Here is a 6,047-nt window from a genome sequence, read left to right on the forward strand (position 1 = left end):
TCTTTGCCGATTGTGCAATTTCCTAAAATCGTAGCTATCAAGTTTATGGCTAGATCAAGTTTATGGCGCCGTTGCCGGGGATTGGTTTTCGATTGACAATTCTCAAATTGGAAGTTAACTAGATTGAGCATTTTTCTTGTTTTGTTAATTCAGTTCAAGTTACTTGTTGAATTTTAATTTCTGCACTCTGTTACTTGTTTTCTTTCTTTATGCCTTTAAATTCAAGCAATTAACTCACTGACCCACTAACTATTTGAATTAATTCCTCAACTACTCTAACCATACTCTTCCATTAACCAAGAGTATTTCACTTGTTTGTTGCCTGTGCTGTGTTCTTGTATGACGGGTAGGAGAGGAGACACATCAACTCCTCCATATACCGAACCAGAGAGGACCCTTCATAGACTTAGAAGGGAAGCAAGAGGGAAGAGAGTACTGAGAGAAGAAGAATCTGAAGGAGAATCTGAGGACAATTTTGAGGAAGCTTTAGATCTCAACATGGATAGAGAAGTTCACAACCATGAGAGAGCTGATGGAAACAATGCCATTCCCGAGAGGAGGGTTCTTGGTTCATACATAAACCCAACCTCTGGGAATTGTGGTAGCAGCATTCAGAAACCACCCATTCAGGCCAACAATTTTGAACTCAAACCACAGCTAATATCACTGGTGGAGGATCATTGTTCATTTGGTGGGAGTGCTAATGAAGATCCAAACCAACATCTCACAAAATTCTTGAGAATTTGCGACATTGTGAAGTCCAATGGAGTCCAGGAAGATGCCTATAAACTGCTCTTGTTCCCATTTTCACTTAGGGACAAGGCAGCTAAATGGCTAGAATCATTCCCAAGGGGAAGCCTAACAACCTGGGATGAGGTGGAAAGTAAGTTTCTGGCACGTTTCTACCCCCCACAAAAGGTCAATAGGCTTCGATCTGAGGTTCAGACTTTTAGACAACAGGATGGTGAAACCCTCTACGAGGCATGGGAGAGGTTCAAAGAATTGACAAGGAAATGCCCACCAGACATGTTCCATGACTGGGTGCAATTGCATATTTTCTATGATGGACTTTCTTATGAATCAAGGAAGGCTGTAGACCATTCATCAGGAGGTTCATTGAACAGGAAAAAGACTGTGGAAGAAGCCATTGAAGTGATTGAGACAGTGGCTGAGAATGAGTACTACTATGCTTCAGAGAGACACAACACTAAGGGAGTCATGGAGCTGAACCATGTTGATACAATTCTAGCCCAAAACAAGGTGTTTGCCAAGCAACTAGCAGAGCTCACCAGGAAATTAGACACAAAGCAAGTGGCTGCAATACACACACAAGATCAAGAGGAAGTAAGCACTGAAGGAGGTGATTGGGAAGAGGCCAACTATGTGGGAAACCAACAAAGGCAATCATATGATCCACATTCCAACACTTACAACCCAGGATGGAAAAACCACCCAAACTTTGGGTGGGGAAACCAGCAAACCCAACCACAAAACCACAAACCTTACAACCACAACCAACATAACAATTCCACATACCAAAACTCCAACCAAAGATCATACCAAGCCACACAAAACACTTATTCCCAACCACCATATCATGGCCAAAATAATCAACCTGCCCAACCTAATCCGAGCCAACAATTTCAAGATCAATTAAACAGGATAGAAGGAATGCTTGCAACCATGAGTCAAGACATAACCGAATTGAAAGCTTTTAAGGAAGAAGTAAATTCTAACTTGCAAAACCAAGGAGCTGCCATCCAGAAGCTAGAAAATCAAATTGTGTATTTGTCTAAGCAAACCCCTGGGCCAAGCGTTTCTCATGCTGCCAAGGCTATTGCAAGGGAAGAATGTAAGGCCATAACCCTCAGAAGTGGAAAGAAGCTAAAGGAGATCTCAAAGGAAACCACAGAGGATGAAGCAAAGGAAAATGTGAGAGACAAGGAACAGGGACAATCTTTTAAACCGTCTGCAACAAAAGAAAAAGAAAAAGAGGTCCTGAAGCCTTATACACCTAAAGCACCATATCCTCAACGTTTGATGAAAAGTGAAAAGGATGGTCAATTCTCCAGATTCTTGGAGATTTTCAAGAAGCTTCAAATCAACATTCCGTTTGCTAAGGCAATAGAGCAAATGCCACTCTATGCAAAATTCTTAAAGGAATTAATGACCAAGAAGAGAAGCTGGAGAAATGAGGAAACTGTGTTGTTAACTGATGCAATTGCATATTTGTTATATTAGCTAGTTAGTTTAGTTGGTTTTAGCTTAAATCTCACTCATTTTCTCTAAATAAACAAGTCTTCTTATGAGTTCTATCTTCATGCATGAGAATACCAAGGAACATGTGATTCTAGCCAAATTCATGCAAATGATTTAAGGAATGCATATATGAATGAGTATGAATGAATCTCATGAAATTTATTGCATGAATTGGTAAGACTTTGAAGCTATTTCCCTTGTTGATGATAGGTGATGAAACAAGAAAGCATGGAAGCAAGAATGATGCAAGCTGGGAAAGAAGAAGTTGGCGTTGCCAACTTGGAGATAGTGTGCGTTTTTATGGACAACGCCAGGATGCCTTGGAAGCAAAGTTGGCGTTGCCAACTTGAGGAATGTGGTGCGTTGTTGAAGGCAACGCCAGGCAGCCCTGGAGAAGCAAATCTGGGCGTTGCCAACTCTAGAAGGGCGTTGCCAACGCCACACACAAGCAAGCTTGGCCCTGGAGGAAGAGAAGCTGGCGTTGCCAACGCCACACACAAGCAAGCTTGGCCCTGGAGGAAGAGAGCTGGCGTTGCCAACTCTAGAAGGGCGTTGCCAACGCCACACAAGCAATTTTGGCACCAAGTTTTGGAGCTCAACCACGTTGCCAACGCCACTATTATTGGCGTGTTTCAAGGCAACGCCAGGAAGCAAATATGGCACCAAGTTTTGGAGCTCAACCACGTTGCCAACGCCAGGAACCATAGGCGTGTCCCTAGGCAACGCCACACAAGCAAACTTGGCCCAGGAAAATGAGATGCACGTTGCCAACTCCAAGTTATGAAGGCGTGTTCCTTGGCAACGTAGCAAGCAATTTTGGCACCAAAAGGAGAGCTCGAGCACGTTGTTGAGCTAGGAAGCATTGGCGTGTTTGGCAACAACGCCAGGAAAGGTTACTTGGCTAGGCACCAAGTCTTGGGTGCCAACCAAGTTGCTAACGCCAATCAAGGCACCATTCATGTTGCTAATGCCAGGGAGAGGCACCATTCACGTTGCCAACGCCCATCAGCCGCACCAACCACATTGCCAACGCCCATGAGTTGCACCATGCACGTTGCCAACGCCCATAAGCCTTGCCATGCACGTTGCCAACGCCAGGAAGCAAACATGGAGCCTTGAGAAAGGCTCGAGCACGTTGCCAACGTGCTGAAGAGAAGGAGTGTTCATCAATAACGCCAGGAAATTGTGATGCACGTTGCTAACTTGGAATATAGGGGCGTTATCCACAACAACTCCAACAAGACAGCCTGACCATGTCCCCTTCAATGGAAGATATCTTGAGCTACAGAGATCCAAATTGAGTGCTTCTAGTTGCGTTGGAAAGCTGACATTCAGAGCTTTCCAACCATATATGATAGTCTATGGTGGAACACAAAATTTAAGCCAAACCAGAGTCATCTTTAGGCCCTAAAAACAAGAACATGAAGTGAAATTCAAGAAGGCTAGAGATGAGCCCTGGAGGGGGGCATGAGCACGTTGCCAACGTGCTAGCAAGGGGGCGTGTTTTGCAACAACGCCAGCCCCAAATCCTTGGGAGGCTAGGCACGGGCACGTTGCCAACTTGGAAGTGAAGGTGCGTTTTTGGCAACAACTTGGCAGCTTAACCTTACCTTCTTTGAGGAAGCATAACTTGAGCTAGGAAAGTCCAATTGAGGTGATTCCAGTGGCATTGGAAAATAGACATCACAAGCTTTCCAATGATGTATAATAGTCCATATTGAAGCAGAAGGTTGACACTCAAATTCTGGGCTACATTTATCATGAAAGTAGAGCCAAGAAGAGGAAAAGCAAGTTGTTAGCAACTACTTGGGCTAGCAACGCCCAAGTCTTAAACTCACTTCCAGGAAATGGTGATGCACGTTGCCAACGTGCATTAAGGCCAGCGTTATTAACAAAAACGCCAAGCCAATGGGCCAGAAGCATGATGAATGAACTCTTCCTTTCCAAGTCTAGCAACACTTCTTTCAATTGAACCAAGAATGCAACAATGAGAAAGCCCACATTGCTAACCCAAATTGAAGATCTCTGAAGAAGTTTTGGGAGTAGTATAAATAGAAGAGATTGGTGTACTTGTTAAGGACTTTTTCTTCTTACTTTTACATACTTTTTGACACTTAGAACTTTTTCATACTTTTACTTGTTAGCACTTCCGGGAGGATACCCGGAGAGCACTTTTAGTTTTTCATTTGGAACTTTTCTTCTTCATTTTCAAGCTTTAAGCATTTCATTATTCTTCTTCTTCTTCCTGTACATTTAGTCTAATTTTTGTTTATGGCAATTATGGTTGAAATTAGAGCTATGATTCACTAAACCCCACTTTCATTAGGGGGAAGAGCTCTGCTTGTTACAATGAATTGGTGAACCCATCTTCTCCTCCTCAATTCTAGTGGTTGATCTAAAGAGGGAACTCTTGCTCTTCAAAGATTCAACCACCATCGAGAGAGGGGTTAATCTATATGAATTATGTGGTGAATTTGAGGAATGAGCCACATAACTCAGTTTAGAGTTCATCCTTTCATGATTTCTTTAATCAATATACCTTGGTTAGTATGTGAGATGTAACTCTCCTTGGTTGAGATATTAGGAATTGTGTGGCTGGATTAAAATTGAGCTTCAACTCTTCTCATGAACAATTAGATCACGAGAGTGGCAATTGGTTATGTTGAGAGAAATTGAATCACCAAGAGATTGGGATTCAATTACCCACTTGCCATGGATCTATACCCATGATTGAGAAGGATTTTGACTAACATCAATTCATGAAAACTAGCATCCCTGATCCCTAATGATCTTCTCTATCATTAATTCTCATTTCTTTTGTTCTTAGTGTTTGAAAACCCATTACCCAATTCCCTTCTACATTCTTGCAATTTATTATTCTTGTCATTTACGTTCTGTTCTTTATTTCTTACTCTCTTGCTCTTTAGAATTCAGCACTTTATTTTATTGCAATTTACTTTTGATGTCATTTAAGTTTCTTGCAATTTAAGTTTCCGTTATTTACTTTCACTTTATTTCTATCTTCTAGTTCTTTACATTCTTTGTCGTTTACATTCTTGCAATTATGTTCAAAAATCAAAATGTTCATGAAATCAAAACTATGTTTGCTTGACTAAATCTACCATTTAACTAAAGTTGCTTAATCTACCAATCTCCGTGGGATCGACCTCACTCTTTGTGAGTCTTATTACTTGATACGACCCGGTATACTTGCCGGTTGTACGTGAAATCTAATTTTTATGTATCAAGTTTTTGGCGCCGTTGCCGGGGATTGGAAAGATTGACAATGATTAAGTGAAAGGTGGTCTAGATTAAGCATTTTCTTTGTGTTTTTGTTAAGCCCACTAACTGTTTGATACTTTGTTTCACTAACCCCAATTTCACTCTAGTTCTAGAGTGTCTCACTTGTGATTTTGGTTTTGTTTGTGTATGTCAGGAGCTAGTAGACGTAATATTGAGGACGAGAGAACCCTCCGAAGGATAAGGAGAGCAGAAAGAGGAAAGTTCATAGTTGGTGAAGAAGGGTCAGAGGAATCAGAGGGAGAAGATCAAGTCATGGAGGATGAGATGCAAAATCCTCCTGGAGGGGTCAACAATAATGGTGGACAAGCTAGAAGGGTGTTATCCTCGTATACTATCCCTGACCCAAGACATTGTGGAAGCAGTATTGCTATACCAAATGTTCAGGCCAATAACTTTGAATTAAAACCTCAGCTCATCACTTTGGTACAGAACAATTGCTCTTATGGAGGGGGACCTCTTGAAGACCCAAATCAACATCTCTCTGT

At 41.8% G+C, this 6,047-nt stretch overlaps 1 non-coding gene across 1 annotated transcript; it reads right to left on the reverse strand.

Moving 5' to 3' along the window:
* Positions 1-924: 924 nt before the first annotated feature.
* Positions 925-1,028, reverse strand: LOC112804911 (small nucleolar RNA R71). Its single transcript, XR_003203527.1, has one exon. It is a non-coding gene; the product is annotated as a small nucleolar RNA R71 (small nucleolar RNA).
* Positions 1,029-6,047: the final 5,019 nt, after the last annotated feature.

The sequence above is a fragment of the Arachis hypogaea genome, chromosome 5 (assembly GCF_003086295.3).
Source record: "Arachis hypogaea cultivar Tifrunner chromosome 5, arahy.Tifrunner.gnm2.J5K5, whole genome shotgun sequence".
NCBI lineage: Eukaryota > Viridiplantae > Streptophyta > Magnoliopsida > Fabales > Fabaceae > Arachis > Arachis hypogaea.